Raw genomic sequence first — 19,639 nt, 5'->3', positions numbered from 1 at the left:
AAAATTTCTTTGTCACTATAACCAGCACCACTGCTGTCCCTGCCACCACAGAAATAGACAGCCTCGTCCTCGGCTTGGACCCCAGTGATGGTTAACGTGCTCGTGGTCCCAGATGTGGATCCAGAGAATCGCGAAGGGATGCCTGAGGGTCTCTTGTCATTCTGGTAGATCACAGTGACAGGGCCACTGCCAGGGACCTTCTGCTGGAACCAGCCATAGTTGCTGTAGCTACTCCCAGAGCAGATGATTCTGATCTCTCCCACAGAGAAGATGGCTGACTCAGTGATGGTGCCTGGACCAGGGAACCTGGAGAGGGAGAGGAGAGAGGGGAAGAGAGTGGGTGAGTCAGTGATCTGGAAGCACAGATCTCTCCAGGCAGTGGGACAATGATTGGTCCCCCATGCTCAAAATCCCTCACACTGAGTCTGGCCAGGATATCTGCACCAGGGATGAATAACACTGCAAGGAGGGGGACAACATCAGGCAGGTGCCAGCTCCTCAGACATCACAGGATGGGGATGGGTTCAGGCTCCTTGCTGTTGTGGGGTCCTAGCAGGATGTTGTCCAGGGTCAGGGGCTTCCCTGAGGGCCAGAGGTGCTCGGGGGGTCCTGCACAGGCTGAAAGTAAGCCCAGTGGGCTGGCACTGAGTACACACAGCCAATGCAGCCTTAGCCCAGTAGCTCCTCTTGAACACAACAGAGCATTCTCTGACCAGCCCTGATCTGCCCTGGCAGCCTCATGCATGATCTCAGAGCTCCAGCACCCATGGGAAATATCCCTTCCTAGGCTTTGAAGGCAAAGCTTTGGCCTAGCCCCCTGGCACCCGGTGCTGGGGCCACAAGGCTGAGCTCTCTTGGGTGATGTTCAGGGGCTCCTAGAACAGCTGGGCTGGAAGGCAGCCAGCAGGGCCCTGGACAACAGCTGAGGAACACAGGGAGACCTTGGCACTGGCACAGTATGCAGGGACAGGGCTGCAGGGCAATCATCCCTTCCTAAATGACAGGAGAAGGGCACAATCATAAGACTCCTCAGAGACAGCTGAGGCAGGAGGGTTTTGTATCACTTCCCCATTGTTCCATGTCACTGTGCAGCATCACTGCTGCTGTCAGCACCACCACAGAAATAGACAGCCTCGTCCTCGGCTTGGACCCCAGTGATGGTTAACGTGGCCGTGGTGCCAGATGCAGAACCGGAGAATCGCGAAGGGATGCCCGAGGGTCTGCTGGTATCCCGATAGATCACAGTGACAGGGCCACTGCCAGGGACCTTCTGCTGATACCAGCCATAGTTGCTGCTGATACCATCCATAGTTGCCGCTGATACCATTCATAGTTGCGGCTGCCACCAGAAGTGGTGATCCTGGCAGTGTCTCCCATGTTGGCTGACACCGAGGATGATTCACTACTGCTGCCTGGACCAGGGAATGTGGAGAGGGTGATGTTAGAGAAGGATAAGCCAGTCTCCCACGAGCACCGACCTTCCTGGACAAGGTTACAGGGAATGCAACAGTCAACAGTCAAGGACAGAATAGACAGAGACAAGGTCACAGGCACATTTGAGAAGAGCCCAGGCCATTGAAGAATGGCTGCACAGAAGAAGCTCTAGCAGCACAGGAGGAGATGGTCATCAGTATCAAGAGGCTGTGGGGGACACAGCTACACCAAGATCTTTGTAGGGAACAGGACAATGGGCCCCATCTGCACAGTCCTGATCTCTGCAATACCATAGAAAGGACATTCTGTGCTGTGGCCATGCAGAAGGGACAGGAATACGTGTCATCTGCACGTTCAGCCAGATCGGAGAAGGACCAAAATCTTTCCTCTGGTTTTGGAATCTGTCTGACTTCCTGGTACTCATTGTCACCACACACCATAGCTGCCACTGCTGCTGTCAGCACTACCACAGAAATAGACAGCCTCGTCCTCGGCTTGGACCCCAGTGATGGTTAACGTGGCCGTGGAGCCGGATTTGGATCCGGAGAATCGCGAAGGGATGCCCGAGGGTCTCTTGTCATTAGCATAGATCACAGTGACAGGGCCACTGCCAGGGACCTTCTGCTGATACCAGCCAGCATAAGCATAGCTGCTGCTAAGCCCAGAGCAGGTGATCCTGACCGTGTCTCCCATCTCTCTCACTTGGCGGACAGTGAGGATGGCTGCTGAGTCAGCGCTGCCTGGATCAGGGAACCTGGAGAGGGAGAGAAGAGAGGGGAGAAGACGGGGGTCAGTCAGTGTCCCAGGAGCACAGGCCTGCCTGGGCAGAAGGATGGGACCCCTGTGCCCAAAGGCCCCATTCTGGCTCAGCAAGTCTGGTCATGGCACCTGAGCTGTCGTGAGCACTGCCTGGAGAGGAAGGGCCCAAGCCACAGTGTGATCCCAGCAGCTCCATGTCCTCAGGCAGATGGGGCTGTGCTGTGGCACCCAACACCCTCTTATGTGCCTGCCTGCCTGACACAGGCCCTCCGTAGAAATGTATCTCCCAACATCTCCTGACAGCTTCTGTCCCACTGCTTCCTCTCTTTCTTGCCCATCAATACAGCAAGGTAACTCCAGGCCACCTGCTCCGTTGGGAACTCAGCTGGGAAAAACAGGTCCTGCACCAGAAGCCAGTGTGCTTCAGGAGCCACAGGACTATGCTCAGCTGGACTGAAGTGTGGGGGAAAAGACCCCTCAATCTTAGCCAAGTTCCATGTCAAGGGATGGCAGAAATATTTTCTACGATCCTTGCCAATGCATCGTCTTCTGCCACATTCATCAAGCCTGTGACCCTGGTGTCACCCACCCACTGCACATCCCCTGAGGCAGCTCAGCTCTTCCAGCCACTGTCTTCTCATGCAGAAGCTTCTGTGCAAGGCTCTGCACCTGCAGCTGCCTCAGCCAAGACCATGGCCCCCCACCAGGGCTGAGGTGCCACATCACCCCCACTGCAGGCACTGCCCCTGCACCAGTGACTCTCCCCCTCTTCAGCAGCACCACAGGGAACAGAAGGGCTCTGCATCCTGAAGCCCCTGGAGCACAAGGGCAAGTGCTCAGCCTGGCCAGCCCCCACACCTGTTTAACAATGTCCTAGTGCATGAAGTAATTAGAACATCAGAACATGGTGCAAGCCCTCCTTTGTGCTTAATGTGCTGCATGAGCTCAGCTAAAGTCATGATGCTTTTGATTTGCTGTTGGTCTTACTTGACATACTCTGGAATTGTGTCCTGATCAGAATGACCACAACAGCCTTGATTCTCCCACAGTTGCTCCTAGCTCTCTAAAGCTGCAGTTTCAACTCTCTCCCTCCAAAGACCATACAAAACAGAAAGGTGAGTAGAGGATTTGTAAAATGCTGACTAAATTTCTGCTCCCCCAGACTAAACAGTGCTGTTCCTGTCTATATGCAGAGCCTCATTTCTCTTGGTTTTGTCCCATCCATCTCCTACATAGTTTTGACTTTGTGTATGCTTGTCTAAACTGCATAAAATAAAAATTAAATAAAAATATAGATGAAAGTCTGTGTTTAGAGGTGCTGAAGATAAAAATCACAAAAAACAAACAGTGGTGGAGTATCCTGCTGCAAAAGATCTGTAGAATGCTATTGCAATCACGGATGATATAAAAAAGTAGTACCAGTCATCAGATAAAATCTACTTGCATTGCTTTCGTCGTTCTTTCCCAGAAGGCATCAAGTGAAATAATGGTTCCATCAGCATATTGTCTTTGAAATCTTTTTTTTCTAAAAGCTTGAGAGCTTTAGCCTTAGCAGTTTATCCAACTGAAAATGTCTCCCCTTTGCTGCCATCTTATGGCAACTTGCTGCTTGCAGAGTGCTGCAGCAGGGTGAGGATGCAGTGTGAAATGCTGTCTTCAGAGGGTAGCAGAGGTTGCTTCTCTTTTCAGTGTTAAACAGATTCCTCACCCCTTTTCAGCACTTCATAATAATTTTCCTTAGGGAAGGCCATCAGCTTGGTCTATCATATCATTCCCGATGAGACATATTCAGCACTTCATGTGTTTGCACCATGGTTGATGAGGTCATGATGCTGATGGCTTACTCTAGCTTTTTTTTCCAACTTGGTATTAATTCCTTAGCAGGTGATACCACTGCATAAAGCTGTAATTGTAAGAAGTCATAAAATCCAATGTGATTTGGACAACTTTGTGGGAATTCCTGGCTCTTTTCTCTCCTAGAAAAACAGGATGTATTCAGAAGTGCATTGTGACCTTTGTCCATTCAATGGGGCAGAAACTGCATCCTCCTTCCTTGGTAGTGCTGTTCAACCAGTGTCTGTACATGTTAAATCATTAAAAATTTGTGTTCCAAAATATTACCTCTTCTCATGTCTTTCTTTGAACTACAAAGTAGCTGTACCAAAATGTAAGTTTGAAGAATGTCGTGGAGCAGAGAAGGATTTGAATATGTGTAAAAAAGGCAAGCAAGTAGAGGCAAACAAAAAATCTATTTCATTTTAATATAAGACAAGAGCATGCTTCTATCAATGATTAACATAAAGATCAGACCCTTTGCAAAAGTGGATCAAGCAGGGGAAGGAATGCAAATGATTGCTTCATGTTGGGAAGATATGATGAGAAATGTCAAAATCTGTGCTTCCTGATAATACTTCTATGTGTTTTAAGTGATGTCCATCCCTCTTGCAAAAAGCCTGGTGATTCTGTGGGTGTCTGACATCTCCTTTTTATTTGTCAGCTGAGAGACTGGGCTGTTTGATGTGTGTTTGGCAGCAGATTTAATGAGAGCACCTGATAGAGAAGTAGCTCTGCTTATCTACACTGAGGTCAGTGCTGCAGATAATTGGATGGGTTCTATACTGCCTGATTTCTGTAGTTTACAAGAATATTAATGCTAGTGAAAAATGGTAGCAGTTGACATGTAATGAGGAACAGATATAGAATTTAGCTGTACCAATTTGTAAATAGCTATCTGTAGCAGAAGGGGAAGGTTCTAACTGCCAGCTTTGCTGAATTTTAACTTGAGCCACTGGCTTTGAAAGAAGCCACTACTGCTTCACTAGGATACTACATGGAGAACTGGATAAAAATCCTTCCTGTCAGGGGCTGGAGTGCTGAAATGCAGACCTCTGAGTTGAGCCCACTGCTGAACAGTTCATGAGTTGGCCTCCTGTTTTTCTGCATTCTCAGAATCTCTCTCATTGCAGTGGCAATTCTTTATCTCCAGGCTTGTAAAACTTTCTAACAAACTATACTGGGAGTCAATTTTTGAATATTAAGAACTAAAGCACAGCAAATCCTAAACATGAGTCTTTGTTCTGATAGTCTTTTGAAAAGCAAATGCTTTTTTTATTTCCCTCATCATTTAACTGGACAGGTTTGAGCTGTGGGATTTGTTCTGTCTTGTGCTAGTCACTTAACTGCAAACACAGTTGATCCTTTTACCTAGCACCATAATGTGATATTTGTTCTTCAGTTCAATTCTAGTCAAGGAGGGGTGGGGGAGGAGGTGAAAAGGAATTTTCTAACTCAGCAAGTTCCACAAAAGATGGAGTTCAGCAAATTATCAGTGCTTTAATAACAGCCCTCTGCATTTCTTTACAACCCGAGGCAAACAACTAACTATATGCAGAGGGGGGAAATGCCAACTTCAAAACCTGCAGGGAATGATGGGAAAGTACTTAGTTCTTCATTTTTGATCCGTGTCTAACTAAACAGACAGCTCTATCTAATATTTTTGGTCAATTAAGGTCTGACTTGTAGCAACATGCACATTGTCTACACGATGTTTTCCATTTTGAGGCAGTTGTGTGGCCACAGATTTTTCTTAGAAATCATGGTTTTGGTAGATTAGAAGTATGTGTCTTAAGCAGGAATTCTCAGGACCCTTTTAGATTGAAGCATGTTTGTTGCTGTGGGCTGCTCTTTCAGCTATGGTAAAATAAAAGAAACCTGCAGAGTGGAGAAAATGAAATTAATTCTGGCTGAAATCTTGCCTCATAGAAGCTTTTCTATTAAGTATTTCAATTAAGAAGATTGAAGACCACTGTAGTTACAAATAGAAAGGGGAACCAAGTGTTAGGTTTTCCATGGATGAGGTGACAATCTGTTTCTACTGGTAATAGTTGAAATTAAGATTAGCATCTGATTCCTTGCCAATGTGATAGAAGCTTCCAGTAAAACCCAGCTCTCATTTATCCCGTATGTATTCCATCTCTCTGCATGCACCTACAGAGTAAGGCACACTAATAAGAATCCAGGTAAATCCGAATCCTATATCCATTGCTTGCATTTTGTTCCTCTCCTGCCCAAAATCTGTTTAGATTTTAAACTTCTCAGAGCAAAAAGACAACACTTGTAGTCCCTATAACTTATGACCATGGCCTCACCTGGAGCCTTTAATGTACCTATTGATGTGAATAGTACCTGTCTTATACAGATATGAAATATCACCATTTGAAGAAGTAGGACAGGGTTGCTTATAAGTCACAAGCGTGACATGTTTGTTTAAACACTGAAGAAAAAGTAGCATTATTGACATTATCCTATGCATAAAATGCATCCCTCAGGTATGTCAGATGACACTCGATGGTGTATCCACATCTTCAAACAGAATAATGTAGATTAGCTATAAACTGCAGTTACAGACCTGCTTGGTAATAAAAGCTGCACTGAGGAAATAAACATGTTCATACTTGGATGAACAGGGTCCTAATTTATCTAAATCACAGATGTTTTAAAAATACACATTCAAATAAAAAGTTCCAATCCTCTGTAGTAGCAAATGCATATAGAAGTATGAATAAGGAAATGTGAAATACTTCTTCTGATGTCTTTTTGTCTGCTTAAGTACAAGCTCACCTCTAATAATATCTTAGGCGGTGTAGCAGCCAGGAGCTGCCAGCAGAGGTTACCACAGCCTTTGGAGAAAGGCTGGTCCCTCTCCATGGAACTGGGCTGGCACATGGCCCCTGGAGCTGGATTCCCTTCGGTGAAAGGCAGGCAAACCTACAGGACACGAGTCATTGCATTGATTCAGGAAAAAATATGGAGTGTGTCTGGAATTCCTTCTGCAACTTTGGCCTGGCTACCTAAAATAACCTACAAAATAAACTTCTCTGTGAGAACTGCCTGGGTTTTAAACCTCTTGGGTGATCCTGTGTGCTAATGTGAGAAAAGAGACATGACAGAGGGGTAGCCTCATTGATAACTGAGTAGTAGTAGTAGTAATAATAGTATTAGTAATAATAATAATAATAATAATAATAATAATAATAATAATAATAATAATAATCTCTGCCCAAGTGAGGCCATATCTGGAGTATTGTGTTCTATTCTGGTCTCCACAGCTCAAGAAAGACAAGGACAGGCTCCAGAGGAGGCCACAAAGATGAAGAGGGGTCCGAAGCAACTTCCTTAGGAGGAGACACTGAGGGAGCTGGGCCTGTTTAGTCTACAGAAGACTAAGAGGGCATCTCATTAGTGCATATAAATGTCTCCAAGGAATGTCAGAGGATGGTGCCAGTTATAGGAAAAGAAGTAATGTCCATAAAATGAAACACAAGAGGTTCCATCTCAGTATGAGGAAGGAGTTTTTTCCATGGAAGATGGCAAAGCACGGGAACAGCTGCCCAGGGAGGGCCTGGAGTCTGCCTCTCTAAACCCACCTGGACACCTTCTTGTGTCACCTGCTCCACGTAACCCTGCCTGTGCAAGGGGGTGTGACTGGGTGAGCTCCTCCCAACCTGTTATTCAGTGATTCAGTGAACAACAATATTAGTACTAATAATTATTATAATTCCCCTGACCCTCACAGTAGGGGTAGGAATTGGATAGATTTGCCCAGCAGCTGCTGTCTGGGCTGCAATGGCAGCTCTCCTCACACCTGATGGGGCACTGCAGTGCACTCTGAGGGTACTCAGGGACCATCCTGCCTTTTATCCCCTCACACACCCCGATCCCATTTCCCGCCTTTTTCCCCTCATGCAACCCCAGCTCCTGTTTCCCATCATTTTTCCCATCACGCATCCCCAGTTAAACTAGTTTCCTGCCTTTTTCCCCTCACACACCCCTGGCCCCTATTTCCTGCCTTTTTCCCCTCACGCACCCCCCTGGGTCCATTTCCCACCTTTTTCCCCTCACGGGCCCCCCTGGGTCCATTTCCTGCCTTTTTCCCCTCACACACCCCTGGGTCCATTTCCCTTTTCCCCCTCACACACCCCTAGCCCCTATTTCCTGCCTTTTTCCCCTCACGCACCCCTGGGTCTGTTTCCTGCCTTTTTCCCCTCACGCACCCCTGGGTCCATTTCCCTTTTTCCCCTCATGCACCCCTGGGTCCATTTCCCTTTTTCCCCTCATGCACCCCTGTGTCCATTTCCCTTTTTCCCCTCACACACCCCTGGCCCCGTTTCCCGCCTTTTTCCCCTCACACACCCCTGTGTCCATTTCCCTTTTTCCCCTCACACACCCCTGGCCCCGTTTCCCGCCTTTTTCCCCTCACACACCCCTGGGTCCATTTCCCGCCTTTTTCCCCTCACGCACCCACAGCCCCCATGACCCCCTTGGCATGGGGCTGCTGTGACAAATTCATCGTGGGATGAAGCTGTCAGACAGGACGGAGTGCGTCACCCTCACAGAGGTATCCTGCAGCTCACGGAATTCCATGACCATGCCCGGACTGTGGCCAGGGACTGAAGCGGCCCGTGGCCTACCAGGGAGTGCTGAGGTGAGGCTGAGGGAGGTGGCGGCCATGCCACGATGAAGTGCTGCCTTGTCCCTGTCCCAGCTGTAGCTTTGCTTACACTTCCCCTTCACTGGCCGCAGCCCAACAAGCTTGATACAGGTTCGTGTTTGGTTTACAGACCATATTTTAATGTGTATTTTAGTGTTAACCTCTGTGTGGGGCTCAGAACTGGCCCTGCCCTGTGGGACCGGCCCAGCCCCTCAGCCTAACTTCACTTTTTCCAGCCCCTCATTGATGTAAATTTGCTTTTACACCTCCTGCCACCCCTAAACCTGCTTTCATTTTCATCCACACAGCTCATTGAATGCTTTTGTTTTTCTTTTCTCCTTTCCTCAAGCCCCTTTGTCTGTTCTCCCTTCCCCTGCTTTGCCTTAGCTCTGTCTCTCAGCTGTAGTTACTGAAGTTTGAAACAGGACAATGGGAATACTCCCTCCTAAAGTTGTTTTTTAAAGAAAAGCACTCCTTGTTTTTGATAAAAGAGGGCATAACTCCTTTTTTCCCCTTCCTCAATTTCTCTTCACCTCCACATGGATCTGGTGCTACCTGTGGCTTTCCATTGTCTCAATCCCTCTTTACTTTGTATATTTTTGCATAATTTCATACTGTCATGGTTGCAATCTGTGTTAAAGGCACACCCATCTAAAATTTCAGGAGAGAAAACTTGTTTCTTCACACCTGTGCCATCCACTGGGCTGTGAAACAGTATGAATTTTCCCATTTATGTTACATTTGTCCCTAAAAACTCAGATCTTAGACCTGGATCCCACTGAGCAAAAGCATCTCAAATATATGGATTTTGCTTTGATAAACATGCATTTACTTTTTCAGCCATAGGAGTTGTAAACTTGCTTGCAATAAAACCCCTATGTTACTGAAAACCCCTATGTTGCTAAAGAAAGCATTTGTCCTCATTCCAATATCCCAGCCTGCTGCCAGCAGCAGATGAGGTTTGCTTGCAGGAGATAAATTATTTATGGAAAGGTGTACATGCTATCTGATCTGAATCATTACTGTGATAAGTTTATATTTAGAACCTTTTATAATATCAAGCATCAGTTAAGCATTTTTTTCCTTTAGTAGGTACTTAAAATTTTTGTTGTTATCTCTAAATGAGCCCAGGTTAGTTGTGTTCATGAACCTTCATCTCAATGCATGGAAACCCAGCCCTATGCTGAAAAGTAATTATTTTATATATATATATATATATAAACAATGTTCTCCTGCTTTGCTTAATGATGTCTGGGAAAACTAGTTCTCATTGCTCAACAGTCTTTCATCCTGTCCTGCTGTTTTTTAAATTCAGGCTGGGTTCTCCCTGTATCTTGTATATTACTGCTTTTAAAAGCTTGGCAGTTGGAAGTAAAGTGATTTACAGGTAATACATGAACTCAACCAGCAATGTCAAATGTTCAGAGTTCTAACATTAAGTATTCAGCAATTGTATGCCAGGTCCACTCTTAAAATCATGCTAAATTTAAAAATAACTGAGAATGTGCTTGTTTATCTGAAGATGGACCAATGAAGTCTCAAAGTTCTGAGTTCCTTTCTACAATTGCAGAGGTTGAATTCTAATTTCTTGTGTAAAAATGACATAACTATTTTACTCCAGCAGCTCCAAAAAAACCCCACAAATGTGTTCAGACCCATGAAAACATTGTGGGAGTTGACGACTGACAGCAACTGCAAGACGAGTGAAATAAAAATCAAACTTCAACCTGTGGTGTCTCAGTTGTTTCTGAATGAAATGGAAATACATTCAGGTTTGAGGGTGTTTTTGATACACAAGTAATACGCAGCTACAGGGATTTATTAAGAAGCTGTAATTTTTTTAAGTTAGTGTTTCAGATTCCAAGTCCTGCAACTTAAAAATGGTGCAGCTGGGGGTGGGTAGAATTCCTTTGGAATTTATTAAGGGCTGTGAGCTGGATAAAGACTGAGAGCTTTGGACCTCTCAGGATTCTCCTTGGCTTCCTGCCAGCTGGCTTGCAGGTAAGTTCCATGTAAAGAGCTGATATATTCTGTCCTCAAACCCAGAGTTTGCTGCTGAAATGCTGCAAGGGACCGGGCTATTAAAACAAATTAAGCTCTCTATTTGTGAACATTTTGTGATACACTGTATGCACTTGTCACAGTGCTGCCACATCAAGGTTAGAGTGAGAAGGTGACTAGCTGGCAGTCACTTAATCAAAGGGAGCTGTTGATGTCTCAGGTAACCCAGGCAGGGTGAGGCTTGCATGCTCCATTGCTTTTAACAGCCAGATAATGAATATGCTTTCCAGAATCCATGTTTCTCATAGGGGAAGCAGCAGCTGCCTGTGATCTGTGTCGCTGTCAAAGGAAAGTGAGATGTAGTTAATTCAGGGCTACACAACAAAGACATATTGATCAGGGTTCTTTTGGCTCTGGTTGGATTTCTGCAATAACAATGGCTAGGACAATGCAGCAAGCCAGGATGGCAAACCCAGATTTGCTTTGTCTTACTCCAAAAAGCATGAGTTCTTACCACCAAGATCTGCTGCTGGGCATCAGCAGGTTCAGAGCAATTCCACTCCAGAGGGTCAGTAAGACACTGAAATCAAGTGAAAAGGGCACATCTTGTTCACGTCATTATAAATGCACTTCATTTGTAGCTATAAGTTAAATTCATAGATTCAGTACAAACAACTTGCAGTGGATAAGTTCCACATGATTTAAAGAAAAAACAAACAACCCTGTGTTTATGGTATCTGGATAAAGTCATACAGAGCTGCTTACAGAAGTAATGAATGTTGCAAGAATTATATAGAGTGAATGTATACATTATGTTTCCTCTGTTCCTGCTCTACTAGTAGGACTTGGATGTGCATGATTATGTGCTGTATATTTATTAGAGTATTACAGTGTATTTTTTATTGCAAAGCTAAAAATCCTTGTGTTTTGGTTTTGTAATATAAATATGTAATTACAATTTTTATTTCTGCAGAGTTGCCAAACTCATTGCTTGTCTTCCCACTTACTTTCCCCTAATAGCTGCATCTGCTTTTCTTTTGTTCATGTGTTGTGCAGAAGAAAAATGGGCATGAACAGGTTTGCTAATTACTATAAAAATCTTCCCAGCCTTGTTCAGATCAGATCATTCTATTAGCTAAAGTAATGGAGTGCAGTGGCACGCCGGTGCTCTCACTTTTCATTGTCTGAGGTCTTTCTGGTGCAATATATTACTGGGTTTGTAGTCTGGGGCTGTCACAATAGCTTTTGATTTCCCATACCTGCTGTTTTGTTTTATCTCAACGTTCCTTTTTTTACTACTACTTAATTCTCCTTATCCTTCCTAAACGACTTTTAAGGGCACAGGATTTTTTGCCCCCTGCTTCCTCAGGGTTTTTTTTGGAATCAGTAAGGGTGAGGATTGTTGTGCTCAGTCCCTTGCAGATGGACCTGTGACCAGTGTCAGGGTGTTCACATCACTGCAACAGTTCCTGGCAGTTTTCAGCTGTACTATTTTACCTAAAGGCATGGTCTTTACTCTCACTGTATCATTTTGCTCCTGACACCTATTTTTCCTTGCCTATCAGCATTGTCAATGTCATATTCCTCAGCAGTATTTACAGCAGCAGACTTTTGTCTCATCACTCTGATTATATTAGCTCCAGTGATTGTACTTTCACCTCATTACTGAAATAAAGTTAACATTAATGAGAGTCATGCAGCTAAACCTCTGCTCACCTCTCCGGAAATTTATTCTAATGATGAAAAGAAGATGCATGTGGATCTATTTGAAAGCAAGCCAGGTTTTTGCCCCACCCCCACCTAGATACCTACCAAATTCAGTGTTAAATAAAGTCTTTTGTTATTAGGAGCTGATGATGCAAAAGAAGCCAAATACATTATACAACATTAACAAGGAAAAATGTGATTGGTTGAACACTGATTTATGTACTGGTCTGCTACGGAGCTCCTTTATGGCCCAAATTTCTTTGTTCCTGCTGCTTCAGGAAAGGGTTTTCTCATATCTGACTCTCACTGTAAATTAGCCATAAAGTACTTGGAGGTTCTAAGGGAAAGTTGTGTCCTAGGAAAGTTCAAGGTGTTATCAAGGGTAACAGTAATCGCACTTCTAAACAAGATGAAGCATTGAGAGGTAGAAATCATCTACAGAAACACAGCAGGGCTTTCTGCCTAAAGAAGAAATATAATTTAGATAAGTAAAGTTCATGAGATAAATGTACATTCTACATGTGCCAAGCAAGGGGGTTCAAGAGGTCTTTTACTGATCAGAATTTGGATTTACAATAAGAGCAGTCCTTTTGCCACTGGTCACTGCTAGGGAAGCCATATGAGTAGAGAGAGTTTGTTGGTGTTTTCCTTTGTTTACTTGTTAGTTAAGGTTAGAGAATAAGAATGCACTTTTTATTAAATCTTCTTACAAGCAGCTGCTGTAACGTGGCTTTAGTTCTGTCCGAGGCCACTGCCTGCTCCAGCAAAACACAGGTTACCTAGAAGGATGTAGATTGAAAGGAATGCAACTTTGGAGTCAATCTAATTGTTTGATGTTTTCCTTAAATTTTACCTCTTCATGTATGAAATTAGGCTGTGCCTGGTGTGGTGGAAGAGGTCCAATATTATTCTTGCTAAACATTTGCATATCTTTAGGATAAGATAAAAGAAGGATGTTCACTCTATACAATATTGTGAGCAAACAAACCTTTGCATTCAAAAATGCAAAGTTATGTTTTACTAGAAAATACCACTGGCCAGTACAGGAAGTGTGATATTTTAAGTACCAAGTGTTCTAAAATGCTTCCTTAGGCTTTCAAGGAAAAAGGTAATTCAAGAATTACCAAAGCATGATTGACTCAGAAAAGGGTGTGAAATATGCCTGTACTGATAATCACACTTTGACCTATTTTGGATTCTGGGCTGTAGAAATATTTTCTCTCTTGTGAAGGCTTGCGATTTCTGACCATGAAGTTTACAAGGAAGAATATCTAGACTTGTCACCAGAAGAAAAGCTTTCTAAGAGAAAGGCTGTTTAAGTTAGCCTTTTCAAATGTCAAAATCCTAAGTAAAATAGATTAAGTTGGATAAAGGTAACCCTCTACAAAGGTTGATGAAATAACATTATCGCCCTTTGGCAGAGAGAGAAATTGTAATGCAGTGTTTAGGAGACATTGGTCTTGTCAGACGGTGCAGGAGGAGTGGGCTGGGGCACCGCATCTGAAACTGGTCCCTGGATCACTGTCCCGCTCTGCCTTCTGGAGATTTCTGCCTTGTCTTTTGGAGCTTACTGCTGTTGTGCCTGAAGCTCAATAGCACTGACTCATGTCTGGAGCCACAAACTGAGTGTGTCAGGTTGAAATGTGCCTTATGGAATAATAGTATGTATTATGTTTAGTTTGAGAGAATTTTACAAGACTATCCTAAAGCAGCTTTTCTTACAGATGCAGATTAAATGAACAAGCAACATGAATTAACTAATTTTCAGCTCATGTTTCATGGTCATTCCCACTGCTCCTGCAGCATTCTTTTTCAAAAATAGTCCATCAGTTGCAGGTATTTACTTCCCAGTTTGTTCTTATTCCTTTATGTGCACATCTCCTCTTCTCCCACCTGCTTCCCAGCTTGGCTTTTCCTCATCTTGGTGCCCAGGAAATGCCAGTGTCTGGTTGAATGAGCTCTGCTATAAATCAAAGTGTCATCACTTAGCTGGTAGAAGTGATTTAATTAATGCATCATGCCTTCCCCAGAGCCTCTCCCCACCTGACTGCTAATCAACCTTCATCAGCAGGAGGAAAACGCGGCCCTTCTTACAACTGTGCAGGAGAGACTGAAGGAAAGACAGTTAATTGCAGCTGCAGAGATCAGCCTTGACACTTGTCTGTAATCTGCTGTCTGCTTCTTGAAATATTGCTGTCTTGGTCCCTTACAAACCATGCTTAACTCCATTCATACAGATATGATCCAGGATCATCCCAGGGATCACTTTCTGTCAGAAAATGTACTTGGCAGATGACATGTTTAAAAGCACCCTATTGTGCATGGTAGTACTGGAGCAACTTTTACAGCCTGAGTACTCTTTTAGCTGGAAGGAGCAGTTTATGTGTGAACATTTCTGCACTTCCAAGGTGATGCTGTGCAGTTAGCACTGCGGATTCTGAGCCAAAAAATTGTTGTGCCGGTATGGAATTACAGGCCAGATGTTGTTAGCAAGCGGTCCCCTTTGTCAGCTGCTGAATAAATATTAGATGATTTTATCTCAGGTAAATATGTACCAAAATGATAAGCTCTGTACAGCCAGAGCACTTGTCTATTTCAGTTTGGTGCCTCCACCATTCAGGGCAGCATCTGTGGTAATGGGAATCTCAGATTCCATCTGCTGGATAATGTGGGCAGAAGAATTTAGGGAGTGTCTTATTTGTGACTATTCATAGTTATATAGGCAATCAAGATAAATATGGGAAACAGCACTTGTGGGAAGCAGTGGGTTTTTTTCTGGCAGCTGGAGTAGGAAAGTGACAGTCAAGATTCCTGCTTTCTAGGCTTGACCACACCCAGGTTGCCAAAAGACCATGAGAAAGACACTTGACTAGTTTTTATCTGGGTTTGCCCCAAATATAATGTTTGTTGGAGAAGGACATACTGTACTTAGGACAGGACACACTCTCTTCTCCCTTCAAACAGCTGGTGCTATGGAAGCAGATGGGCCAGGGCCACCTTCTGTGGAGAGCAAGGAGGCTCATCAGTGAGATAAACAGCTGTGCACTCAGAGGTGCTTTAAGGTCCACAGGTCATTTGGATGACAGAAGTGCAATAATGATAATTTCAGCTGTAATACTGCAGGTACTGGGGAGTACCTCTCTGCTTGTGTACCCTGAGATGTTGTCTCAGTGTGGGGTTTGGGGTCACCTTCAGACACCAGTGGGAGAAGGACTTGGCCCCTACTACCTCTTAGTGGGAGCTAAAAGCTCTCTCAAGCTGTACAGGATGTGTGAGTTGGGCTGCAATGGGTTACTTCTGATATCCCACCACCTCCTGATGGTGCCCCATGGCCTGTATCAAGCACACTCAGCCTTCAGTTCTCCCAGGGAGGACCTGTCACAGCCAGCCAGTTGCACTGGCCTGGTCCTGGTCCTCAGCCTGCCCTGTGACAAATGGCACACACGAATCAGTGCTGAGTGCTGGGCAGTGGCACCAGTTCAGTCCCAGCTCTGTGTCCTGTGTTGCACCAGCCGGGTGCCCTGAGTCACAGCCTCAAGGTTGGGTGCTCTCAGTCTGACCAGGGTAATTACCATTATGGCTAAGCAGCTGTTTCCTTTGTAAGTCCATAATTTTGAGGGTTTATTACATGGACATAAAAATCCTCTCTAGGCAGAGATTTGGCATACAAACCCCAGCCAGGGAGCTATTTCATCATTTGTTAGTTTGTTTATTTTTGCATCTGTTGGGCATTTCTTTGGGTATTTTGTACACAAGGCTGCAAAAGATACAGTTGCAATCATTTTCAATTGCTTACCATTAGAGTCTTCATTGATCTTTATTCTTCTGTTGGTCACTTATGATTCAATCGAGGAAACAAATTTGTATTACTGTATTAAAGGAAATAACATAATTTCCAGATACTATGCTGATTCCCTTTTCTCATAGGTGCATTCCACTGCTCTAATTGCTTATTGCTGGTTCTGTTGTTTTATACTACAGTAGTAGACAGTGTTCACTGCATAACTTTGCTGCTATTTTTATTCTTTCCCTAGCTTTTTTTTGACAGAAGTGAAAATCTGGAACCAAGCTGCTTAAGTAGCTATCTTTTTGGTGATTTAAATTGAGAAGAACTCTTAAAGTAGTGATATTACTGTATTTTTATCCCAATGCAACTTGTAATAGAGTTTGTGCCTATTGAGGAATTATTTTTTAGGAAATGCTTTTGAATATAACATCTTTAAATATAATCACTGAATGGAACTGCATCCTCAGGCTTTCTGAAATTCCTCAATGCCCCTTATTTCTACTGTTTAAACCACACCTGAGCTAATTTAAAAGAAAGATACACTAATGTCCATAGCAACCCATGCCAAATAAAACTGCCTTCTTTGTAGGATTTTGCTGAGGGCATAAGACTGAATAAGTGGCCTTGTTGTAAGGACTGTGCTGCAGGTGAGTGAATGGAGCTGTTCTTTAGAAGATATTTGGATGCTAGGGAATCCTGTAGCTGGCAAGAAGCTGAGCTTGCAAGTGCTACACCTGGGGTTTTTCTTCTCTTTTTTTCCTTCTTAAGAAGCCTCGACACTACCTGATGACTTAAATCAGAGTTGTCATCTGGCCAGTTTTCATCTTGCATTGAAAAATATTGTAATGAATTCTTTCAGAGAGGGGGAAGGAGCTGTGACTGTGTTTTCATTTCACACTGGTAGTTCATTTTAGCACTCTAATGAGTGCTGTCTGTGACTGAGCAGGTCACAGAATCACTGTGCTGCCCTCTAAACCAGGAATGTCATCTTTTGTGAGCATTGTCAGCTCAGGCAGTGTCATATGGAAGGGCTGTACTCTCTGTCTGTGTGTGAGGTGCTGAGGAGGGACAAAGGCAGTAATTCCTGTCCATCGTTACCTCATTGCCTTTGGACTGGGACAGTGTGACCTGCAGACAGTGGCCAGGGGGAGCAGAGCCCTGTGCCATGTCAGACCTCTTCAGCTGCATCTCTTCCTCCTCTGCCCACACCTCAGGAAAATTGGCTATTGTGCAGGAGAGCAAAGCTTGTGTTCTCAAAACAGACCAAAATTCTGTTACTGCTCTCATGACAAATGCAGTATTAACCAGCCCTTAAGTTTGTAAGGACTTACTAATTCATTTGGTTTATGTAAAAATATCTTGCCAAAGTCCTTCTATCCTTTTCCCCCAGAAAAACTGCTTTTTGATGAAATGAAAAAGTAACTTTTGATTAAAGAATATTAATTTCTTAGGGGGAAAAAACGGTAGCCAGATGTTTGACAGAATCACAGAATATTCTGAGCTGGAAGGGACCCACAAGGATCATCAAGCCCAACTCTTAACTGAATGTCTCATACGGGCACCAGACCACTATACCTGGTGTCATTAGAACCTTGCTATAACCAACAGAGCTAATCTCAGGGTCACCAATTCAATTGATTTCAATTAAAAACCTAAACCTTGAAAATATTTAGTATTTTTTTCTTTAAATTCTTGTGTGATATAAATATTTTTAACATAATAAAAAACAAGCATAAAAATAAGTCCCTTTCAATGAAAGCAACTCAGATTAGTGGGTAATGTGCCAGAGTGTTGGACTGGGAACCTGGTGAGAAAGCTACCAGGGGGAAGGAAGGAGAAGAGGACCGTCATTTCTGAAGGTATCAGAAATGCAAGGGTTTTATTCTCTTCTGTGTTCTGCCTCTCATTCTCATTTTTGTGTGTGTATTAAGTGGTTCTTGCTGAGACTGGTGTTGAGATGTCATTGTGATAAATCACCTTTACTGGAGATTATATTTTTTCTTCAAATGAAGCTGCCAGCAAGACACATTTTAACAGTTGCAAGTGACTGCAATATTTTCTGTCACCTTTTCTCTTTCTCTCCTCAAAATTTTATACCATAAATTCTGACTTAATTCTGTTGATGACCATGTTTTCCAATAGGAGAGAAAAACTAGCAGAGGTGGCAATTAACAACTGTCAGCCCTAGTGAAAGATCTTTATATGGGTATGAAAATTGGATTTCCTCCCATGCTGCTTATACTTGAGGAATCCCAGCCCTTGTAATATTATCCAATGAAGCTCTCCAAGATCCCCATGGAACCATACAAAAGTTCAGATCAAATTTCAGAATCATGGTGTGTCTGTTAAGAATAATCATCAGGTGTTTTTATGTAGCCAAATGAATCCATGTTGTCAGGTTTAGACATAAGGTATGAAGGTCATACAGTGTCTTCAGTAAATTTACTTACTTTTAACAAATATTTGTGCCATTTTGTCTTCCCTTCAGAACTGCAGAGCTTTGTTGTTATGCTGATGTCATTGTTCTTACCCCCTAAAAATTCAGAATGAATGTAGGAAATAGTGGATCATATTTGTAGCGAGAAAGGAGTAAAATGATTTAATTACAATAAAAATAATTTATAGAACACTTATTTTTCAAAGATAGCAACTGGGAGACAGGATATCTGGAAAATTGTATTGAACAGTCTTATCAGGGTCATCAAAAGATTACATTTGTTTTGGTTTTGTCAAATTGTTAATTGGTTTTGACATTTTTGCAGAAATAATTTTGGCAGTCCAAGTCACAAATAATAAGTTGTATGCTCTCAAAGCCTTTTGGTGTGCTTGACAGTCACTTCAAAGGTTACAGTCTTAATCCTCAGGAAACAGCTGTTTGAATCCCAGCTGGAACCTCAAGGCTAATCAGAGAAACAAATTAGTTCCTCAGAGTTATGTAAAGTAAAACATCACCTCCTTCCAAAGGCATCTGGGTTACTCCAGTGTAAGATTAAGTGACTCTTTTGGTGGAATGAATGGTGACACTCATTAGGATGCAAGTTGTCCAGGGTGACCCCAGCTGGTCCCTCTCTCTCAGGCCTTCTCTGCTTGGTGACCAGCTTTGGTTTATTTGCTTTAAAATTTCTGAACTTACTTCCTCTTTTTTTTCCTCCAATTGTTACTTTCAAATGAATTCCACATCATTTTGTCCTTGAAGTCCATTTATGGCAGTGGTTGTGAGTGAAAAATCTGTAGTGTGATAAATTCCTGTGTGAAAATCAACCCATTTCATAGTTGTCTTAATGCTTCATGCAATTCTTCCACCTTTTTAAACTTTATATTACTGGTGGATATTCTCTGATTTTTGTGAGGTTTTGGGTTTTGTTTTCTCTTGAAATAAATCTGAGAAAACACCAACATTACAGCAGGCCCTATAGAAACTTCTCTTCTGCATATGACCTGACCAGGCATTCTCTTCTGTT

General features: G+C 43.4%; 1 gene segment (V, D, J or C); it reads right to left on the bottom strand.

The window, feature by feature from the left end:
* Positions 1-1,860: 1,860 nt before the first annotated feature.
* On the bottom strand, positions 1,861-8,622 carry LOC311160314 (Ig lambda chain V-1 region-like). The segment is given in 2 exons: positions 8,564-8,622; positions 1,861-2,188 (listed from the first exon to the last, which is right to left on the bottom strand).
* Positions 8,623-19,639: the final 11,017 nt, after the last annotated feature.

This window comes from Fringilla coelebs, assembly GCF_963513975.1.
Source record: "Fringilla coelebs genome assembly, chromosome: 17".
In the NCBI taxonomy this organism is placed as follows: Eukaryota; Metazoa; Chordata; class Aves; order Passeriformes; family Fringillidae; genus Fringilla; species Fringilla coelebs.
Note: the sequence above shows the minus strand (reverse complement) of the source record. Positions and strands in the feature narration are given on the sequence as shown.